Source organism: Gambusia affinis, linkage group LG01 (assembly GCF_019740435.1).
Source record: "Gambusia affinis linkage group LG01, SWU_Gaff_1.0, whole genome shotgun sequence".
NCBI classification, from domain to species: Eukaryota; Metazoa; Chordata; class Actinopteri; order Cyprinodontiformes; family Poeciliidae; genus Gambusia; species Gambusia affinis.
The window spans coordinates 5,207,586-5,232,322 of NC_057868.1; the positions used below are offsets into that span (position 1 = coordinate 5,207,586).

Consider the following 24,737-nt stretch of genomic DNA (forward strand, 5'->3'; position numbering starts at 1 on the left):
CAAAGTGCTCTTGGATATGTTTCATAGGAAAGTCACATTGAGATCGGGATCCCCCTTTCAGTAGACATGCATTGCAGTATAATGTATGTATTTATTTACAGTACAGTGTAAATAAATGGAATTATGGTCAAGAATGACTAGAAGACCTTATTTTAGTCATAAAACGTTGTGGTACTTGACACATCCGAAATAGAAAGCCTGTGATATAGTTTGGGAAAAAAACTGCTACACTGCATGGTAAAACTTTCCATTAATGTTATTGATGCACTTATTTATTTATTTATTTTTTTACCAATAATAAGTGTCAATACCAATTGGTGAAGCCAATTAATTAATTAATTAATCAGGGTACTAGCATGTTTTCAAGACATAAAAGTGTTTGTGACTTTTCATTTTCTAGTTTTAACCTCCAGCAAGACAGAGATTGTTGTCTTTTCACAAGATCATCTGAAGAACAAATTATTTTCTCAGTCACTTACTCCAGATGGCATCAACTTGACCTTCAGTGTAACATAAAGAACACTGGTGTTACCTTGGATCTGGATATTTCCTTTAAAGGTGCAGTGTTACGTAAAATCCACTTTTTTGAGCTTTACATCATGTTGTTATGTTATTCCTCTCATCAAAAACACAGTGGTACCTTTCATTCATGTGAGAAACCTCCCTTAGCAGCCATTCAGCTGTGCAAAACACCTGGGCGGACCGAGCACCACCTGGGGGGCGCAACTCCCTCTCTGAGCTGCAGTTTCCAATCTTCTGAGCTTTTATAGTGTTTGCCTTCTTGTATAAATTTGCGTGATTTGGCAGAACAACCTACATAAAATGTGGGAGCCAAGGATGTGAAAATCAAACAGGACAGAGGAGCAATGCCTGCTGTTGGCACAGCTCTATCCATTTTACGGACAATATTTCTCCTTTCTGTTCGTCTTTCTCCATCTTCCCCACTCAAAACGCACTAAAAGTCCTCCTTAGTGCTCCTGACATTTTGTCACATTGAGCACATTGAGTATTTAAAAGCTCTCTTCAAGTCCAGGGTGCTTTGCGAATAACTTTTACCTTTTAATTTTAGGAGACATCTTAGAATTCAGTACATTGGCTTCCATCCATGGCAGATATCCATCCAACTTTTCTGTTACTCACTTTAATCAGTGCGACACAAGAAAAAGGATTGGTGATTTAATGTTTTTATGCTGTGTATCACAACAGAGCAGTAGTCTTCTGTACCTCAAGCTTTTTTAGTGTTTGTAGTTCTGGTGTGTACCGTCCCAAGTGGCGCTTCTCTTCTGTGCTTTTTTTGTCAGAATTTCCCAGTTATGCAGGCTTGCTTGAAACTGTATGAATAATAAATATAACATACTTAGTCTAGATAAAAGCCTGATGTATGCTGGTATAAAAGTGTGAGGATGCAAGTTCATGTTCTCATCCTGCAGTAGTTTGTCTGCCAAACATGAGCAGAGATATCGCTGAGTTTCTTGTGGTTTTAAGAGGCCTCTCTTGTTTGCCACAATCCATATTATTCTGGTCCCTGAAAAAGTAGAGAAGTAGGGAAGATACTTGTTTGTATTTGAAATGACCACAAAGGATATCCTCTTCAAGGCAACTCTAGCCATTCACAAAAGGACAAATCATCGTATCTTTAAACCACAGAAATAACGGCATTCCTGTGGTTTCAGGTGACATCTAGCATGTAGCACTCAACATAAAACGTGCATTGTGTATTCATGATGATAAAGACAGACAAATTCAGATGTTTCAGTTTTCTTGCTGGCTTTTTTTAAATACACCCATAGACATTGTTTGCAGTCTATATCGTTGCAGTCTGATCTACGGGTAATGTTACTCTCAAACATTATTTAAGCTTTGCATTCCGTTAGCAAAAGGCACTCTTAATTTGCTCAGTTAAGAGTTGCAGGTGTTACTTTTGACATTCATTTTAGACGTGCTCTCATGTGTGTGTATTGTGAAGTAAACATGTTTCCACCACATGTTCCTATTGTTGATATGAAGAGTGGCCATGTTGCAAAGTGAAGTCAATCTTACAAGTGGTAATTAGGGGTACTTGGAGTGGTTTCCCCTTCCTCTTTGGGAAATCCAGGCCTTTCAGTCAATTCTTCTGACGAGGAAGTCAGAATTTTCCAGTTCTGGGTATAAGTTCAATGCAGCAACAGTTCATCCCTATGTGTTTATTTCTTGGATTCTTATTTGTATATTAAGAGTTGGGTTTATTAGATTCCTGTTAGTTTTCCTTTTCCTGGTTTTTGGGTTTGTATTTTTTTCCTGTCTTAGCCAGCCGTTCTGCTCCCCTTCACTGGTGTTTTCCATCTCCTGATTATTCTCTGCCTCCACTTTCGCTCTGCTGTTTCTATTTGCCAACCTACTAGTTGTAGGTGGGCATTGTCACGTCCATCTCTACTTGGGTATACATAGCTTCCTATCCACTTGTACGCATCGCATTAGCTGTTTCCCAATTGTTGTTCCTTGTTTGGATTCTCCCTGTGTTAATTTCTGTAAGCCATGTTTTGTTTGTTCTTATTAAAGTTTTCTCTTCTTGACTGGTGGAGTCTTTAGCATTGGATTTGCAAAGGCCAAAGCGGTTTGGGTCATGCAAATTGTGCAGAAATTACTCCATGTTAGAAGATGGTAGTAATTTAGCAAGAGAAGAAAAAAAATGTGTTGCTTTTTTAATAAAAAAAATTTTTTTATTAAAAATTTCATTCATTACACCTATTCTGTGATCCTGTCTTATCTTTCAACCCGATGGTTGTTGCAAATGTGTGATTACCTCTGGAATTTAAAATTATAATTATGTAGGAATGTTTCTTGCTCTTTCATCTTTCTGCGCCTGCTTTGATTGTGGCTGAATAGGAGTCGAGTGCAACCTGTCACAAAAATGGGTGTAAGTTATATACATCTGGTTAAGTTCATATATATATAGATTGATAGATTTAGTGCATTGTGGATCTGGTGCAGAAAACACAGAAAAAAGGTAACATACTTTTGCAAATATTGACTTATAATGAGCATATTCTGTTCTATGTCTTTTACCTGTAAAGCATGAAGCAATTTAAAAATATATAGATTTGAAAAGCACTTATATCATAGGAAAAAATTACCTTGGACATCTTTAGTTTGTTTTTCCCTGGGGGTGGGAGAATCATTTTAATATTTGACAAAAGAAAAAGAAGAAAAATAGCCTTTCAAAGCCCTGTTCGCTCTTCACAAAGTGTCACACTGTGACTCATTGGTATGAAAGAAGGGACACATACTCTATAAATGGATTTTGAGAACCTAAAATTGCAGTGATTTACTATGGTGACTGCACTGAAAATAAACTAATTCAAAAGGCATTTGTCAAATTGAAAAGGATAATCTGGAGGAGCTTAATGTACGGCTAAATGTTCTGGTGCCCTCGGCTACATGTGATTGTAAATAAAATGATGTAAAAATAATAAAACCCTGACGTTATCCCATGCGCTGCCCTGGATGTGCAGGACCCTAAGCCTGGATGGGGTGAGGCTAATAGTGATGCTGTAAACTATGCGCATTTAATTGTGATTTTGCACAAATGAGGGCTTGCCATGGAAAATCGTTTCAGTATTCTTAACAGCAGCTCCAGAGCCATGCACTGATGGATGAGTTGCTCTTTACTTTACCGATGCACTGTGATCAATGCTGATGCGAGGGAGAGAGTGTGATGGAAAAAGAGAGCATTATTGTGCTGCATCTGCAAATCTCCCTTATTCTGTCTTTTTTTTCTGTGCCCCCGCCGTCCCCCAAATCTACTCGCATTAATCCTATCCTCTTTCAGTAAATTTCGCACTTTGTTGATCCTGTTATCTGCACATGCTGCACTCTCACCAACATTAATGCCTAAACTAAAGGACCACGGTGTTTCCGAGCACCGCACGTGCAGCAGTGGGGTAATTTTAAGACGATAAATAGATTATAGATTCAAAACAGGAAATTGAGTGCGTGAAAAAAAAGCGTGTGCGTGTTCACGCATTTCCTTCCGGTGGCAGCCTTTAAAGGCGCAGAAAACATTGGATTTATCTAAACGTTTGGGCAGGCCTCTCATGTAGCCTAAATGTGTTTAAGAGGCTTTCATTTTTAGTCTTTTCCTGTTGTGAGTTAAATAAAACAGCAGTAATGCAGCTTCACTAATCCTCTCACACTACTAATCCTAGCAGAACACCACTGTAAATACTCTGTGGGCTGCATTAAAGCACCAATCACTCAAGCCCTCACTGAGTGTTTTATGCTTACTTTGGTTCAGATTAATAGAAACTCATGTTATTTTTTCATTTCTAAGAGAGATAGTCCGGAAACAATCGGACACCCTTCCTGGCCTTCTGTTGCTCTGTTTTGTTTTGTTTTTTTGGTTTGTTTCCTGTGTGCATGTGTATGTTTGTGTCTTTCTAATGCATCGTTGTACTATATGTGGAGTGAATCAATACAGGACTGTGTATCCTTGAGTCAGACAAAAGTCTTAAAAATGGATGTGAGATGACTTATATATGGTTTACACCATCAAAAAGAAGAATCGCAGTTTCATCGGTACCTCCTGCATTAACGTGCTTATGGCTTCTTTGTCCTTCAGTGGTGTTTAGGTTTTTATGTAAGCACGTTGTTTCTTTTTCCATAGTAAAAAGCTTTAGATTTCTAAACACAAAACTGGTAATAAATTTATGTTACATTATCAGACTGGCCACCTGTAAGTGCAGCAGTCACCGTTTGCTGTAGCTGCATTGTATTGCTCGGTAGATTGCATCAGGAATGAAGGCTACAAAGAAACTGATGCTGAACTGTATTCTGAATTTGTTTTATTTTTGTTACAGACAGAATAGTTACAGGCATGAGAAACTCGGTCCAAATCTAACCAATATGAGTCCTGATTTTTGGTTAAAGTTAAATAAAATTTCTCAAGATGCCTCAGCAGCCGTGAAATTCCTCTTGACTCAAATGCTCTGGATCAGTGACTTCAGCGTTGTCTCATTCTCGTGTTTCCCACTACTCCTCAAACGTTAGCAAACATTTACTTGCCAACTGTTCTCTATTAGGCCCTCTATTTTTTCTTTTAAGGTTTTATTGGCTCTAGTGGGCTTTATTTGAGAGTGATCAGGCAAGAAAATGGGTAAAAAGAGAAGTGGAAGACATGCAGTAAATGTGATCAGGCTGGGACTCTAACATGTGACAGCTGCATCTGGGGCTAGGGCCCCCATGCATGGGTTGTGCTTTGCTCCTGTATCATTGCAGCAAACCCATTAGGCCCTTTTTAATAAATATTAATTCAAGTTTGGATAAGGCACATCTGCAATGAGTGCTGCATGTCAAAAACATACATTTCTTGTTACGTATTACATCCAATATAAGAGATGTGTCACTCATGTCCACAAATTTATGATACAATTCCTTTCCATCTTTCCCAAGATGTCAAAATAGGATGTTTATGTTTGTGCTGTGTCTTTTTATTACTCTCCTCTGAGAATTTCTTTTTCATAAAAACAGGTATGCTAACATTTATCTGTTTCACTTTGTATATAATTGTACTGAATATTAACTAAAAAAGTTCAAGTGTTTTCCATTGCAGAATCTGAAGAGAATTTAACAATGAATGTCCTTTAAAAAAGAAAATTAAATTGTATATCAACTATTTTTTGTGCATAAGGAAAATAACAAGATTTCTCTGTTAAAGGTCATGTTGCACCAACAAGGTGCCAGACACTACTGTGGCCTTCTAAAACCTTTTTTCTATGGATAGGAAGCAGAAATTAAGAGAAATACGTAGCCTCCACTTCAATGTGCTCGCTCATATCCTAATATTTTCCCAGGTCCTTCAACTGCTCTGAAAATATTACAATGCGGTTTGTAATTAATCTGTGGAAATGATGAAATATGCATAAAAATCCCTACTCCTCATTTTCAGAAAGGTTTTTGCAGCTGAGCTCTTTAATGTCTCCCCAGGTGTGTTTGAGGAGAGATATACAAGCAGCCCAAAAGTAAATACTGAATATTTGCTCTGCAGCAGTGGCTGGAATATTATTCCCTTCAATGAAAAAAAAAGTGGATATTACCAAAATGTAAAGTAAGAGAACTGAACACACAGAAGGGGTGCAGTAAAAAAGAAAAAAAAAGAAAAGAAAAAAAAAAGAAAAAAAAAGCAGAATTTTCTCTTTTTTTTTTTTTTTTTTTTTTTTTGTGCAAGCTTGTGCGCTCACCCACACAGATGTGTTTGCAGTTATTTTGCTGATTAGCCTCCCGCTCCGAATGGGCAGAGCAGTGCTGAAATTAAAGATGTTTCTCGTTAAAACACAAAAGGTGAGTCAGGAAGGTGTCTGTGTGCATGTGCCCACACAGTCCTGAGAAAGATCTATGGCTACCTCTGGCAAAGGTAGGTGAAAACACCAGCGTGGGTGTACAGACGACACTGAGGGCCTTTTAATGGCCTGTTCACCCACTCAGGTGTTTTCAGTTCCCCCAGCTAATTAGACCCCTGCCAGAGCTGAATGGAGCTATGTGGAAAATGACATGTTTGTGAAGTTTTGTTTCAATAAGAACGTGAAAGTTGTTCTTTAACTCATTCAGTAATGTGACCGGGTGAGTTAAACTGTTCTTTTCACAGCAACAAAAGAACAGTTTAAGTCAATTTTGTTGCCAAGAGTGACATCAGCAAAGTACCTTAATACACCATAAAAGTGCAGCAGTCCAGCAGGGACCGATGTTGTTAATGTCACTCCTCCTGTGCAATGTTTGACTTTCCTTAGCAAAGGTTTGTAGGCACTGCACAACAATGCACAATGGGAGGGAAAGTCAACCCTGGTTTGTGTAAAGGCATCTAAGTGGTCAATAGTTGAAACTCTTTAACTGAGGATATTATGATCTCCTCACAACAACAAGAAAACAAGTGGCATTAAGAAAATTGATCGCTTTTCTTTTTGCAACCCTGCAAACATTGACAGTGAACCAGAACAACACCCAGACGACAAGAACACCTTTGCATTTAACAGTACATTAATGCAGTCAAGTGTTTGGGACAAGGGATACGTCTAAACGTTATCGCACTCTGACCCTCGAGGAATGCAGTTTGAGACCATAGAACAAGGGGCTGGTTTTTACCAGGCTACTTTGGCCGTTTCACCAGCCCATCATTGTTCCTGTGATGGACTGGTGAAATGTCCATCACATGGACGAGTATCCCGTGTCCCACCCTTTGACCACTGATGATAGGCAACCACGTCTCCCAGTCTTTCAAGGCTTAAGTGGACATATATGCTGTTTGGATTTACTTCATTAATTTTTGTTTGGTGTGATGAATTAAAAAGAAATGTCTGCCACGTATGAAATGCACCTCTTTCATCCTCTTTAAAAAGAACTCACCTAGTGTCTCTGCAAGACAAGGCATGTCTATAGGCTTTAATTTCATTGCATTAATAACCCAGCACTGCAGGTTCTTCAATTTCTTCCCCATGGAGTTCTAACAGAGACCAATCTGCCCTCCAACACAAACTCTCTCTGTCCCTCACAGCATTTACAGTCTGTGCAGGCTGTGCTTTTTCTCATCTGCCTGTCTTTTCTATTCCCTTTTCTTTGCCTTCATCCCTCCTCTCTCTCACTCCTCTCATCTTTCCACCTCTGGCTCTGCTGCTAGCCCGGCTCATACACACCAGGGTTTCCCTTTCATTTCGTAGTGAGGGATAGGATGAGAGACAGAAAGAAGCAAGAGACCCAAGGAGAGGAGGGATGTAATGATCTGTCCCGATGAATGCGGTTTGAGAGAAAGTGCTGACACAACAGAAGGGAAGCGTTTGGAGCAGATGAGCTCAACGCACCAATCACAGAGCTCATCAGATGACCTGTCAATGTCCGACAGCCAATGGAAGTGTTTGAATTATGAATAAAACACTCTAATCCTAGACATCCATTGTGCCATTATGTTCCAGCATAGTTTGAATGAAACTTCAGATGTGTTTGTGTAGCTGTCAAGGTATCAAGGGTAGTAGTCATTATGTCAGGTAGTTTCTTTGTGAATGGAGGATAAAAAAGACTACATTTGAAGCAAAAGGAACTCAAATTAGTTTTCTGGATGATGGAGTCTTTAAAAAGTACTCAAAAGAATGTCTTGACCCAAAAATTGTAAATTCTGTATTAAAAGCAGGATCTTCTACAGGTATTTAAAAAATGTAAAATTGACATAAATCTGAAACATCTATTTTATTTTTTTCTGCTGGTTTGCTTTTACGCTAAGCAACCAATTGTCCTTGGAATATATATTTTTTTCGGTTGGTCTAAAATAACGTACGTAAAGTAAATTGTACATTACTTTACAATTTAGAGATTATTTATTTTTGCTTATGCTGTACGTTTGCACTCATTGGACAGTTTGTTTTATATAATTTTACCTTACTGTGAATGCTTGATTCAATGTGTGTGTCACTTCACTCCTAATATACCTGAATTTTCCACTGAGGGACAATATAGTTTACTTCTGTTTTATTTTATAATTGGGGCAATTTCATACTCAGTTTATCTAACTAAAGTTTATAGCATTATTTTTTTTAGAATTTACTAGTTTAGTCTAATGGGACAAAATGTAGTTACATGACTAAAAAAATCTAATAGCAAGAAGTTACTTAGTTATTTTGGTTACTAAGTAATAAACACTCTCTTTAGGTCTTAGTTCCTAAAGAGAGCCAGACTCTCTTTAGGGATCAAAAGAAAAATAAATGGAAATCAAAGTTTTCTGATAGTATTTGTAGTTAAATTCAATGACATATTGAATTTCACTGCAGAAGATTAAACCTTTTTTCAGAACTTTATCTGAACAACACATGAAAACAGTCATCATGCAAAACATTTGTATGCCATTGCTTAATTGCGTAGCTATGAAATTATTTATTTGGAGATTTAAAATAAAAATGAGAGCTGAAAAAAAGAAAATGTACTGATAGTATGGGGGACAAGTAGAAGCTTAGTATCTAATGTTTGATCTAGATAACATAAAAAAGCTTTGCCATGTTGAACTTGCTTGGTGCTGCACTACTTTGAGTGATGACTTGCTGTAATATCCCTAAAACGTAAGTTCTAAAAGCCATGCAACAATCCATAATCTTGGATTCAGGAGACAAGCAGCATTGTGTGCTTTGACTTTGGGCAGGGTGTGCTGCAAATTATGGGATTGTCCAGTCTTCTCGGTGAAAGTAAACAGGCTGATAGCAAGCCGTTTTTCACGATCTGTGAAATGACACTGCTTCAGAGCCCTATACCTAACAGTCATAACTCAGTTTCTGCGCTCTCGCACATGCGTGCACACGCCAACTGAAAGTGAAATACACAGCTTGACGTTTAGGAGTGTCCATCTTTATTCCTTTGACGGGGGCAGAATTCAGACAGAATGAAATCCTCATCAACAAAGCTGCTGTGGTATAGATCCATCTCTGTTCCCTGACTGACAAAGAGAAAAACCCAGGAGGGGGTGTTTGGACTCAATACAATCATGTGTTTCTTTCTCTGCTGATCTGCCAGTATTACACAGAAGGACAAGCTGGAGGAAGCAGAGAAAGAAAGGAGACACCAGTATGAAAGTGACAAAAATAGCTTATGGCTAACAACAATGCAAAGAGAAAAAAAAAGGCTACTGGAGTGTGAAAAAAGGATGCAAATACTCCTGTACTCTGCAGACTTCCAACCTGTGAGGCGAACTGGGAGGGTGAGGAGACACCAAAGAAGATAACGTGGAAATACGGATGAGGGAGGAAATGTAGGTGTGCTCCTGAAAAGACACCATTAGTCAGCAAGGAAAAAATGAACACAGGGTTTACAGCCCTCACACACACTGCTTCAGGTTAATGGTTGAGTGGTAATGCTATGTTAATTCATCTGAACATATTAACAATTTATATCCAATTCACTGCCCTAATATCTTGCCTGCAGCACAAATTAGTACAAATCGTCTGCTATGTGGTAGCAGCGGCGGTGCTGATGGGCTTGCTAATAAGTCAGGACATGCCATGTGTCACCAGGCTCACCCTGTCGCATGAACTAATATCCTCTATGATTTAGCTGGACATTAGCCATGCTGCTGGTGTGGAGATATAGTTCTTGTGTCTAAGCTGCAATAGGAGTGAAGGGAATCTGTGCAGAGGAATCAGGAGCCCAGTCTTGCTGTGTGAAAAACAATCTGGCACAAGGTGGTCATATGTCAGTTAGCAGGACCATCACAGATATTTGTTTGATTTGGGAGAGAGTGGTGTTTAACAGGTTGATCATCCAGAAGTTCATGAAAGTTTTAAGTTGAAAAGCAGCCATTGCATTCAAAAGTAATGCAATGAACATTTACATGAAAATTGTTCATGTAAATGTTCTTTGTTTGCACAACCATCCTACCGCGCATTCCCTTTTCCTTTCCAGATTCACATTTGACCTGAAAATTCGCAGGATATGGCAATGCTTGATGTGGTTACTTTGTTATTCGCTGATGAGTTCTTCAATGACAGAAAACAAACAATGAGTTCTATCGTAACACTACATTCTGCATCTAAGCGACTATTTTCAAAGGCAAGGTTTTTGTGTTTTTCACATTATATCCTTGTCTGCAAGTGACTAAATTATGGACGCGCTGTGAAACCCACAGCTCTGGAAAATATTAAAAGACCACTGGACTGAACCCCATTGAAAAACTCATGGTTATTCCACTAAATACTAATTTGTGAACTATTCATGAGTTAAAACATTAGTATTGTTGTTTCTAAGTGAATATGAACTTGTTTTCTTTGAATTATCTGAGGTCTGGAAGCACTGGATCGTTTTTAGATATTTTGAACATTTCTCATTTTCTGCAAATAAATACCAACTTTTTTGCTTGGAATTTCGCATGTTGTCAGTATCTCATAGAAGAAAAAAAATAAAAACAAAAACAATGTTCATTTTACTTAAATATATACCTATACAAATTAAAATCAGAGAAATTGACAATTTTAAGTCGCCTAGTTTTGGTAATCTAGGCTCCTCTTGTATTTAAACTTTTATATTGCAGCGCGGTAACTATCAGCTGTTCTAATGATCTATTCTTTTTCTCTCTCATTCTTTGTACAACATTTTGGTCAGCTACTATACTTGTTCTTGAACTGTTTTAAAAATAACATGGCATGACATGGTAACAATTAAGGAGAAAGTATTCAAACAGAAAATAGATACAATTTTCTAGTTCTATTCTGAGCCTGAAGCAGAGAAGAAGAAAAAAAGATTTTGTGTGTGTAGAAGCATTTTCTCCTACTTAGAAAAGCTTTCTGTAAATCCATGTGATATGCATAATGAGATGTATATCTCCACAAGCCTGGCTTTTGTTTCATTTTTCTTGTCACTTGGCTCTTTATCGATTTTCAGAAAAAAAGTCACGTCTCTGTTGCAGCAACTTGTCCATATCTCTGATCTTGCCTTAACAGATTTAGGCACACTGACAAAGACTTCCTGTTCTTATGTTTTGTTTTTTTTTGTTTTTTTTTTGTCAAAGGTTTTCCAGGAATAGGTCACTGAGGTTAATTCTGCAGTTTTCAGTGTAAATGGCTTTCATTGATATACATTACTTGATATTTGTTTCATAAAGCGAACTGAACCAAACTGAATGTAATTTAATTTAAAATGTTTGTACTTGTTATTTAAAATTCAAAATGGAACCAATTTTATATATCTATATTGTAAATCATATGAATTTGTTTATTAAAAGACAAATTCATAATCTGGAAAAGTGTTCAAGAACTTCATTTTTAAAATAATTATATCTATGCAATTTTTTGCAAAATAAATAATAATTGATCAAGTCTCTCCTTGCTCTCCTGAGCTCTTCTGTCTTCTGCTTCTCTTTGTAATCGCTTATCTTCTTTTATCAGTTCAAGAACTGGAACTTCTTGAACTGATAAAAGCTCCAGTTCTTTTAATGACACCACTTTCCTCTTCCTCTTCATGACGTCCACCCACTACTGCGCTTGGCCCTGGAGCCTCATCTGGTAAGGAGGCTCCATTCATCTGGACAAACTAAGGCCAGGTTGCAGTAGTGGACTTCCCTTTCACTCCCTCTCCTGAGCCAGGACATTTGTAGTCCTAAAGAATAAATGAGAAAACAGTAGTTGACAAATACAGCAATACACTGCACTCTTAGAGTTATTTTCAATTAATTGTGACAATAAAATATTACATACTTCATATATATTTTTTAAGGTTATCCCTTTTTTGGTTTGGCCTGAGACGGTGTTACTACGTCCTGGAGGCCCATCTTCTCTAGAATGGACCAAGCCCAAAGAAAAAAAGAGAGAGAAAATATTTGAATCATGAAAGGAATAAAGTTTTTCAGAGCAAGTCACAAAACATTGCACAGTATGCTTAGGTGTTGTATCATGTCAAATAAACTTAATTTGTTGACATAATTACTAAAAGAGGAAGAATAGTGGTATCTTGAAAGCAATGCCGCAGTTTTCTGGATAGAGGTAAATAAAACTGGAAAGTTATTTTACCTCCAGGCTAGTGTAGCAGAATTTTTGGCCCCTGTGAACAAGTGGCTGTTTTGACCCCTGAGAGAGATAAAATTTCCCGTCTGCTCCTTGGTCCCTAAAACACATGGGCAAATTAGTGTAAAGTCTTGATTAACATTGATACTGCCAAGTACGTTTCAATGAAAATGCCAAAATATCAGAAGTGCTTTGTTTTATGCTGAGATTTACTTACATTTCAACATTAACTTTTTATCGCATTGGCAGAGAAAGCTGTTCAATAATAATAATAATGAAAAAATTTATATACAATATTACAAATTGTATAGGACAGTTCTATAACAAAGAATAAAGGAAGAGATTTATTCATTATCAAATACAATCTTCAGCTCTCAGTAAAGGCATAACAGTTCTATCTTAACTGAAATATAACGATGAACACGCTTTCATGGCAGTTAAGGACTATGACATGTCAACCAAAATGATTCAGTGAGGAGTAATTAAAATACATTAACATTAACCACGCTTAATTATATCTGTGTTTGTCTTGCATTCATCAGTGAAAAGCCATTTGGATTTTCAAAATAATGTGTCGTGAGTGATGTGTTTCCTCAATCGGCTTGCCAGCTGATATCTGTCAAGCTCAGTTGGCGAATAATATAACGGTAACAGTAACGTCGGACTGATATTGTAATTATGAAAACTTTTGATAAACTGAACATATATTTGATATTTAAACTGGTACATCTCACCTAAAAATCTTTTAGAGTAAATTTTGTGTCAATTAAAATGTAATAGATACAAATTTACTAACAGCTTTCTTCACTTTCTGATGCCACTGTTGATAACTCTGACCCACAATGAATTATGAGATATGGTGAGCAGTGAAGGATTCACCCGACCCATCCTTCAAATCTCGGGATAAGAAGGATACATTTGAAGGAATCTTCAAATTCAGACAGACCTTGTCGCGGTTTGTTTAAAAAGATTGGTTGCATAGATTTTGTTCTTAGATGTGACTTTGACGTCAACAGACTTCCTGTTAAGTTATCTGCCTTTCACAAGCAGGTTTTGCTGTGTTGGAAACTAATGTACACACACAACTTTACTCCTCACCAAACTCCCATCTGGAATAACAGATATGTGTTACACAGGAATAAGTCTCTGTATTTGGATCACTGGATGGAAAAAGGTATTTGGTCCATAAGACATTTACTTAATAACAGTGGAGATTGGTTGTCTTTTGACGAATTTTGCTTGTTGTACAATTTGAACTGCTTACGTACTCAATTTAACACAGTGAAGAACTCTATCCCCACTGCAGTCAAATATCTGGTTCAAAATCTAAATATTCACTCAGCTAACCTTCAGTTACCATCTCTTCAACTGTTTGGAGTTAACCTTTTGAACAAAAGTAATTCTAACAAGCGGATGCGTCAGCATCTAACTAATTTTATATTTCCTGTCAGACCAAATAAAAATTCAATTTTAAATCTGATTTCTGATTCAGAGGTTAATAAGTGGAGAACTGTTTACCTTAAATACCCTCTGAGTCCTAAAGTTAAAGAAGTTCATTTTAAAATTCTCAATAACATTTTTCCATCCAGGGAACTATTAAGACAAAGATTCAACTTTGATAGCAACAGCTGTACCTTTTGTGACAATGACATTGAAACTACAGATCATCTCTTTTTCTATTGTGTGCAAACTGGAACATTTTGGAGAAACTTCCAGGACTGGATTTCATCAAAACTTTCCCTGCATTGTTCCTTAAAAAGAGAGGATATAATATTTGGAACCACCCACAGAGACAGAAGAATTGACCTCATTCTTAACAACCTGCTGATCCTCGCCAAATTCTTCATCCACTCCTGTAAATGGGGAAATAGAAATCCTGACTTTTCTGCCTTTAAAAACCTCCTTATGGTCAACCACTTCGGAACCTTAAAACTGTTGAAAAACAAGCAGGGAATACAACTTTTGAACGCCTATATTGATCTAAATTTATTTGAGCTTTAATGCCCCTTTGTTTTGTTTTGTTTTGTCTTTTTTTGTTTATTTTAGTCTCTGCTATCACTTTGTTTGATGTCTGACTATTTTAACTTATAATTTTATTTTACTTTCTTTATTTTTATGTTTTTTTATTAAATTTTTTTTTTATTTGTGTTATAATTATGTGTGCCATGAGCCTGTAGGACTTGTTTTCTTCTTGCGTGTACATGCCTAGTGGTATTGTAAACTTGTTCAAATTGTTTAATAAAAAAAAAAAAAAAAAAAAAAAAGACAGACCTTGTCGCTACGCTATGACGTAACTGACCTTCAAATTCGTTCTTCAAAGGATGCAGACTCTGAATTCGGACACAACTAATATATTCAGTATGTTGAAATTAGTTTAGAAGCTAAAATTAGCCAAAATGCTAATGCTAGCCTACATGCTGCCAGTGGCATCTGGGGTGCCTCTAGCATGTTGTCTTACATTAACAACGTCCATTCAGTACGCTAAACACCAGTGACGTGCGGTCAGGGGAGGCAGGTGAGGCAGTGCCTCACCAGCCATCATGGAAAGAAAGAAAATATATAATCATAAAGTAATTTAAATTGTTATATTCATCCGGTGGTTTGTACTAAAAAATATTTATTTTTCATGTAGCTTCACCAATTTCGATTTTTATTTGTTCAAAATCGCTGAATTTTCTTATTTTCCCATTCAAATGCTTGGAAGCGATACCGGTGAGGCAGCAGCGAGCTCTGCCTCACCTTGGATTGCGCAACCCCTGGCTCTGCGCTGGCTGCTAAGCGGAGAGAGCATGTTGCTGTACGGCGTCAATAAAATGGTTTAAACAAATTTAATATGTGAACTTATTTCCAATAATTTAGCTTATGTATATAATGTACAGTGCTTTTGTCACCAACTGTGTTTGTGTAACGTGTTTCGTGTAATAGCGATTATAAGCGGCAGAGAACAGGTTCGAGGTGAGGCAGGCAGTTCTCTTGCCTCATGGCAGGGGGCGCTCAAGATCCCAGACGTTCGTCTTGTTCACTCCTCAACTGCCGAGTAAGTGACAGCGAGCTAGGCTAAACGATTCGGGAAGCAAGTCAAGTGCAGCGATAGATTATAATAGAGATAGTGATTTTTTTCCTCTCGCTTATCCCGACTTTCGACATGGATGACTACATTACAACACCAAAAAAGTTTTCTCAAGTGGACTTTCAATCGAAGCAGGAGATAATATGTGTGTTTTGTGAGCTACAGTTTGTATGTGTAAGGATGCAGAAGTGAAACATAACCTGTAAACTGCTGTCAATCTATGCATCGATTTGCAAATCTGATTCTGATGACGTCAGTGCCTCACCAGCTATGAACCTCACCGCACGTCACTGCTAAACACGGTTAATAAATTTTAAAAAATAGCTAAAAGCTTATTTTAGGGAGGCTAATGCTAATGTGGGCAGTGCACTAATGGAAGACACTGCCTGTTAATGTTTGTGGTAATGATAATGTACTGTCTTCTGATTGTTACTTTTGCAAAAAGTAAAAATCAGATGTTTATTTCATGGCACTTGGTTACCAGCTCGTCTCTTAACACCACATTAATAACAAGCAATGTTATTATATTATTAATTATGAAAACATAATCTCTCTTGAAATACCGGTTATCTGCTCAGACATAAGAAATTTACAGTTGCTAAATTTTGCAAAAGTAAAAATGAGAGGATTACTTCGTGGCACTTGGTTACCAGAAAAGGCGCTCATCTCTCAGGAAGAGATAAACAACAAATATTTTTCAAAAAACATAAGATTTCCTCTGCTCTTTTGAAATGATTCTTATTTTATAACATTTATTAATTGTGCAGTTGGTAAATTTTGCAGAAAAGTTAAAATATGTTTTGTTGTCTTTAGTGGTAAATATATCATAAAACAAAACGCTCATCTCTTAACACCAAATTAATAACAAGTAATATTATTGTTTATAAGACAGAATCGCTGATGAAATGCCGGTTATCTGCTTAGACACAAGAATTTTACAGTGTTACACCTCTTATAATCTTTTAATAATCACTGCTGCACATAGAGGCTGTGGTACTAGATATGGGGGCTGGAGTTCAGCTTAAGCAGAAAGCTTTCAGATACTGGAATGAATGGAAACCAACACAGACAGAAAAGGGAAGTGAACAAGTGGGCTTTCCACCCTATCGCTCCACTCTCATTTTCTTGGCCTATTCTGAAGCAGAATTTTAATTTGCTCTGTTTATGATGGTGCCATCTCAGAGGCCAATCTAATCTAATTAACACACACGCAGTCCATGATGGACACACATGCATTCATTGGAAAATGTACATTGTAATCCAATAAACTTGGCATGCACTCTGTACTAATTTTCTCTATAAAAATACCTCTATTCTGCTCAAGAAAATGCTTAAACACTTATACCCGTGAAACGAGGACTGTGTGTAAACAACTGTGGTGTTTAGAGTAGTATACTTGTTGTAATTTCTGTGTCAGTTATTTAAAGAAGGATGATGTGCCAGATCTATGGCAGACGAGAAAGAGGTCAACAATGAAAAAAAAGAGAAAATCTTAGCAAGTCAATTATTTTCAATGTTTACATTATTTATTTTTACCTGTTGAGTGAAGTCAACATTGTCACTTACAATTATTCATCATATTGCATTGAACTACTGATTAGATTATTTTTTTGTAAAAGTGATATTCCTTACTATGTTTGTTAGTTGTTCATTTTTATTTATTATTATTTGAAGATTGAGATTGATTGCAAAGGTGAATCTTAAAATTTCACAAAACAGGACATTGCATTGGCTTCTGTGACAGTTAAATATTATATGACAATATACTACTTCTTTTGAATTGTGTCAATGAAAAGAATTGAAGGATTAGATAAGAGCTAAATCTCACTCCCTGCTGTTGCTCATTCCTCCCATTCTTATTTTCCACATCCTCCAGTGCTTAATTTAAGAGTGGGCTGAAATGTTCCCAATTGTATTAATTGGGGAGGAACAATATACAAAAGGCAAAGGCAATTCCATTATGTCAGCAGGACATTTTAGACAAGATATATGTAAATAGAAAAATATGCATGATTTTTAACTGGTTTTATTTAGAATTATTAGTTTTTTGCTTAGTTTTCAGTTTTTGATGTGGTCTGTCTTGGCATTTCCGTCACACCATGTTGGGGGTTTTCGGCCGACATGTCCCACAAAGAGTTTTGCTCTTCAAAAAAGATGTAAAGATGACATCCTGATTGTGTGCCTCTGGAAAGTAGACTGGTTACATTGGTGGAATAGTAACCTGCATTTGTATGACCTACAAAAACTTGGATTATTTGTGTATGTGTGAATCAATGTGTGTGTGTGTTTGTGATTGGGTGAGCATATGAGTAGATCAGAGAAAGGTCAGGAAGGAGTGATTCTTACCAGAGCCCTGCATAATGACATCTGCCCATAGGTGGTCCAACACATCCCCAAGAGTCATTGGCCACACAAAAGCAACTCAACTCACCACTCCAGGACATGGTCTGAGCACGCACCCAAACTACAACACTCCAAAAGGGGTGGCCCCCCCTGCCGGGCCCTCTCCCTTGGTACCGGCAGAGACCCACCTTCCGTCTCCAAACCCTCTTCCCCCTCAGAACTACTGCGGGTGCGTTAGTAGGATCAAAACAATGCCCAACCATTTCAAAAAAGAAGATTTATAACAACCTTTTAAAAGATATTTTCATTATTCCTGAGACATTTGAGCTTAAACAAGACTCCTCCTATCGGAAACATTAAAATGCGACAACACAATAACTATAATACCATGAAACGAAAAGGTAAAAGAGTAAGACCGTATTGTCCAAAAGAGTGATAATTTGCCTTTGTCTTACCAACTTACATGATGCAAGTGGAGTTTTACAAAAGAGCTTCTTTTATTCTTTGTATGACCTAAAAATAATTATTTACTTTTCCTCTTCCAGTGGAAGCCGGATTTATGTGAGGCTCATTGTAATTTCACCCTGCAGGCACTTAAAAATGTGCGATATACAGTAGATAAGGATCGAGCACGCCTCTACATTTAAGGTTAGATCATCCCAATTATCCCATAAAACATGTTCTTACAGGTATGCACAGCTGGAAGCTTGACATGTGACAGCTTCCAGGTTTTTCTGTGAGCTCTGCTGGTATATGGCTTTACAGAACTTTATTGTCAGTGGCACTCATTAAAAGCAGCTGGAAGACACTGAATTATTTAGGTTCACAATTGTTGTATCATCTGACTTCCAATTACACATCTGAGAAAATAGTGAGAATATCCTATAAAGTGAAAGTGGATGCTGAAAGAGTATTACTCTACTCTTTCTGCTGTGTTTGTAGTCAGAAACATTTTTTTTTAAATCAAGTGTTATTATTGTAGTATAAAAGTCATATAACAATGACATTTATACAAAAGCAAAATAGGAACATTCAAAATTGAGCAAAAGTCTTGAGTCATCTCTTTTTTTGCTTTATGTGTTTTTCAGACTGTGCACACTAACATTTGCAAGTATTCTTGGTCAAAATTTCTGTCTGCCTTTTTAGAGTACATTTATGATTTTTCTCTATATATCTTGCTTTTACGTTCAATCCAGTAAATGACAATTTCCATAAAATGTGTGTGTTTTTTTTTAACTACTTCCAAACTGAATGTGAAGCTTAAGGCTTGTCTTCCATACACTGTTGTTCTACCGTACATATTTTTGAGTTCTTCGGGTTTCTCTAGAAGTAATTTGCGATAAGAATTTCCATAGATGAGTTAAAAATATGCCAAAGTCTGATTGATCAAAAGATTACAAGGAAACCTTTTTCTTGGAGCAAAGAAACAAGGCTCTAATAAATGTATTCTTCCAAAACAATTTTGTCATTAGATAGAAGTTGAAAATAAGAAGCAATCACTGAAAATATTTTTAGTCCAGTTTTTTTTTTTCTTCGTCTTTTTCCCGTAGACATCCAGTTTTCCATCTACTTGCTTCACTACTTGTATTTAAATTTATCTGTGTGCAAGTAAGAGAAAGGCCATCAGTGGCAAGGATGGCATTTGAAAGAGCACCCTGCTGGGATCAAGTGATTTATTACACACAGAGAGACTCACACACACTCATTCACTCCCTCTGGGTTGTTCAGGCGATGTGTCCATCTGTCAGTCTGTCACTTTCATGTCATCTTTAGTAAATGGGGTTAACAGCCACTGCTGTGTTAAGAGAGGCAAAGATAACAAGCGATCGTGCCAAGAAGAAAAACTAGGATCAAACTAAGAGTAGCAGAGAGATACTCACAGTACGGAATAAGAGCCATTATAGAAAGTGTAAAAAGTCTCAGATTTTAGGGACTCTGATTGAGGATAATAGTTTGCTACCATGCTGAGCTGCTTTGCACCCAGCCAAGAGCGAGAGCAGAAGAAAAAAAATATATGGTCCTGCATTAGATGAGAGAGAAAAGAGGGGTCATTTTTGAAATAACAGGAGGGTGTGGTGACACAAAAAGGGTGTAGCAGGAAGGCGATGCAGCAGAGAGGAGGCGAGAAATTGATAGATAAAGTGTTCGCAACAGTCACAAGAAACAAGGTTTTAGTCTCACAGCTGTTATTTTCAACATGTCCGCTGAAATCTGGCTTTTGGGCACAGGATATTGTCTTACAGTGATTAGTACTATTATCTCAATTCGAGACGTTATCTGGTTAAATTCTCGGCTACGCAGTCTGTCCATCGCATGCACTGATTTTCTCCAGCCTGCTGTAGTCACATCCTTTCTGCCACACACAAAGACTGTTTAACTTACTTGTGCAAAGAAGTGCCAAAATAATTACTCAGCCATTGTGTCAAGGAGCTTTAGCACACTGTTAATTTACCATATGGCCCATATTGGAAAGAAAATTCTGCCATCTATTAACCCTAATATGTGTAATCAAATCATTCGTCTAGTAAAACCCACCTCTTTATTACTGCCCTCCTCCTGCTGAGTTCAGCGTGCTGCTGCTCTTGCTAATACTAAGTCAATTACTACTGCAGGTGCTCAGCCTAAAAATGGGTTGGCTACATGTATGTCTGTGGGAGGCTCGATTAAGGTGTTTTCACCGTGTGTGTTGATTTTTTCGAGCTGTGCTAAATGCATATGCTGCTGTCAAGCTCATTTAGGAAAGAACGTAGACTAGGACTGTCATGAAATGGTGTTGTGGTGGTGGTGAGGCAAACGCAGCAGACCCAGATGATGTGAGATGAGGAGTTTAATGGAGACAAACAAACAGAAAACACAGTCCACAGACCTGGCAGCACTGCTGAGCGGAAGGCTGAAGCTCACTACAGGTAGCAACAGGCGATACGAGGACTCGACATACACAGACTGAAAACGGACGTAGCAAGACGTACACTGACTGACACTGACGTAGGACCCGACGAAGACAGACACACACAGGTGACACTAAATACACAAGAGGTAATCAGGGAACGAGACACACCTGGGAACTAATCACGGGGAGACAGGACAACACAGAGACTCAGACACACAGGAAACTTCAAAATAAACACAGGAAAACACAGAACACAACAGTACCCCCCCCTTAACGGGCGGCTCCCAGACGCCCAAAAACTGAAACACAACAAGGGTGGGTGGAGGGGAGCTGGACGGGGGGCCAGAGTCTATGGAAAAAGAACGAAAAACAACCTATCAAATAGGCGGAGACACGAGGGTCCAAAGTCCAAAAAATAAAAACAAAACAAACCCAACTGGGTGGGTGGAAACGCAGGAAGCGGGAGCCACGGAGGAGGTCAGGGGCCGACCTCGGCGCAGGAAGCGGAGCCACGGAGGAGGTCAGGGGCCGACCTCGGCGCAGGAGGCGGGAGCCACGGAGGCGGTCCGCGCCGCCCGCGCAGCAGGAGGCGGGAACCACGGAGGCGGTCCGGCGGCCGTCGGCGCAGGAGGCGGGAACCACGGAGGCTGTCCGCGCCGCCCGCGGCGCAGGAGGCGGGAACCACGGAGGCTGTCCGCGGCTGCGCGCGCGCAGGAGGCGGGAACCACGGAGGTTGTCCGGCGGCCGCCCGCGCGCAGGAGGCGGGAACCACGGAGGCGGGAACCACGGAGGCTGTCCGGCGGCGCGTCCGTGGCGGCGAAGTCTCTAGGGGCACGGGGCGGAGGGAGCATAAGGAGTCTCTGGGGCCGCAGGCGCGGCAGGAGCACAAGGAGTCTGGCCGCACGGGGCGTGAGGAGCACAAGGAGCTGGCGCACGGGAGCACAAGGCGGCGAAGCAGGGGCAGTCTCTGGGAGCACAAGGAGGCGGCGGCGAGGAGGAGCACAAGGAGTCTCTGGGGCCGCCTGCGCGGCGGCGAGAGCACAAGGAGTCTCTGGGGACGCACGGGGCGTCGACAGGAGCACAAGGAGTCTCTGGGGACGGGGCGAAGGGAGGAGCACAAGGAGTCTCTGGGGCACGGCGGCGAGGAGCACAAGGAGTCTGGGGCGCACGGGCGGGCAAGGAGGAGCACAAGGAGTCTCGGGAAGCACTAGGAGTCTCGGGGAAGCACTAGGAGTCTGGGGAAGCACTAGGAGTCTCGGGGAAGCACTAGGAGTCTCGGGAAGCACTAGGAGTCTCGGGGAAGCACTAGGAGTCTCGGGAAGCACTAGGAGTCTCGGGGAAGCACTAGGAGTCTCGGGGAAGCACTAGGAGTCTCGGGAAGCACTAGGAGTCTCGGGAAGCACTAGGAGTCTCGGGGAAGCACTAGGAGTCTCGGGAAGCACTAGGAGTCTCGGGGAAGCACTAGGAGTCTCGGGAAGCACTAGGAGTCTCGGGGAAGCACTAGGAGTCTCGGGGAAGCACTAGGAGTCTCGGGAAGCACTAGGAGTCTCGGGGAAGCACTAGGAGTCTCGGGAAGCACTAGGAGTCTCGGGGAAGCACTAGGAGTCTCGGGGAAGCACTAGGAGTCTCGGGAAGCACTAGGAGTCTCGGGAAGCACTAGGAGTCTCGGGAAGCACTAGGAGTCTCGGGAAAGCACTAGGAGTCTCGGGAAAGCACTAGGAGTCTCGGGAAGCACTAGGAGTCTCGGGAAGCACTAGGGCAGAACGGGTGCGCGCCGAGCGGGCGGCAGGAACGGGAGCCTGGGTGCGCCGGCTGGAGCGGGCGCAGGAACGGGAGCTGGCGCTGGCTGGAGCGCGGCAGGAACGGGAGCTGGGTGCGCCGCCGGAGCGGGCGGCAGGAACGGGCTCGGGTGGCGGAAGTGTTGCTTGCGGCGCCGCCGCGAAGCGCTGCTGGCGGCTCCGCCGCGAAGCGCTGCTGGCGGCTCCGCCGCGGAAGCGCTGCTGGCGGCTCCGCCGCGAAGCGCTGCTGGCGGCTCCGGCTGCGGAGGGTCTGCTGCTGGCTCTTCAGGCGACGGAACGGGGGTGGTGGATCGGGAGGACAGAGTCTTGGGTCTGGGAGGCAGCGGTTCTCCAGCCATGACAGCATACGCTGCCTCACGCTCCCACTCTGCCTCCCTCTGCAATGCCACCAGCTCAGGAAGCGGAAAACGTGGAACCCAGAAGTCCAGCAGCAGACCCAAACGGATGGCGAATCCAAGCCGTCTTGTAGCAGCGTACGGCTTGGACATGGCAGCCTCATACTCGCGTATGGTCTCCGTTAATTCTTTTATTTCCTCTGGGTCCATGATGGTAATTGCGTGCCTCACCGTTCAGCTTGTTCGGGTCCTTCTGTCATGAAATGGTGTTGTGGTGGTGGTGAGGCAAACGCAGCAGACCCAGATGATGTGAGATGAGGAGTTTAATGGAGACAAACAAACAGAAAACACAGTCCACAGACCTGGCAGCACTGCTGAGCGGAAGGCTGAAGCTCACTACAGGTAGCAACAGGCGATACGAGGACTCGACATACACAGACTGAAAACGGACGTAGCAAGACGTACACTGACTGACACTGACGTAGGACCCGACGAAGACAGACACACACAGGTGACACTAAATACACAAGAGGTAATCAGGGAACGAGACACACCTGGGAACTAATCACGGGGAGACAGGACAACACAGAGACTCAGACACACAGGAAACTTCAAAATAAACACAGGAAAACACAGAACACAACAAGGACACTCTCCTACTCTAGTGTCTCTTAAAAGTGTGTCCTTCTTCACTTGATTTTAGACTACTTTTAACTTATCTCGTCAGTATCAGCAAAGACTAAGAGCTGGTCAACTGTATTTTCTATTATATATGCATTTTAAAACAAAATGGACAAAGAAAAAAGGGGCTTCACTTTAAAATGAAACCAGAGCTCAAAATTGACTCGCCGTAGTTCATAGAATAAAAGAGTGGTGTCCATTTTACTGAAACATATACCTATAAAAAGTAAAACCAGAGAATCTGATCATTTGAAGTCTCTTAAAATGATCCAAATGGTGCCTTTGGAACAAAAGGGAAAATCTAACAGAACAATGTCAGGCAGACACACCGAGGGTGAGATTCGGTCACAGACAGCTTTCCACTGTGACTTTAATTGGACTGGATTTTGTCGTTTCTGCTACTTTGCCTTTTGCCCCATTACCAGTTCAAATTAGAAAACTTTTCAAATCTTTGCTAGTCTGCTTAACATATTCATATGGGGGTCTCTCAGTTGAGGATGTTTTGCAGTTAAATACTTTTCGGACAGAGCAAAGGCATTTGTTTCTTTGTTTTAGTTTTCACTGCAGCATGCACCCTTTGTTCTAACGTGGACACACACATTCTAATGGAAATGACGGTGACTTCCAACCACTGTTTGAAGAAGTAAAAAGTTGCATATTGCTAGAACTTTCACAGTAGCAACCCTGAACATAGATGTTAACTGTCATTTGTTACATGCCTACAAATACAAACCCAAGCCCGTCTGAACTCAACAGAAGAAAGCTATGTAGCCTGTGCAAATTGTTGCACGAGTGTAAAGGCACACACACACACACACACATGCTGCATACTTAAACACAAAGTTTCTGACAGGCCTTATTGTTTGTCCTTGACATTTTCATGTATTTGATGAAAGGCTTATATGAAAGGGCCATATGTTGACATCACAAATCTTCAAATATAGAGTGCCTTTCTTTGTTCCCCTCTCTTGTGCCTGACTCGAGGGACTTCTGTGCTCAGGGCTGGTCTGGTTGTTAATTAAGCACATGCCAGCCTGTTTGAAATGTGTGCGCACGTAAATATAAACAGAAATTGGCAGCCGCAAAGCTGTAAAGAGGCTTTTCACATCAGACCTGTGTTTG

At 40.2% G+C, this 24,737-nt stretch overlaps 1 protein-coding gene across 1 annotated transcript in view; it reads left to right on the forward strand.

Moving 5' to 3' along the window:
- Positions 1 to 24,737, forward strand: part of LOC122828214 (chemokine-like protein TAFA-2) — a 95,995-nt gene that overhangs the window by 58,796 nt on the left and 12,462 nt on the right. The window lies entirely within an intron of this gene.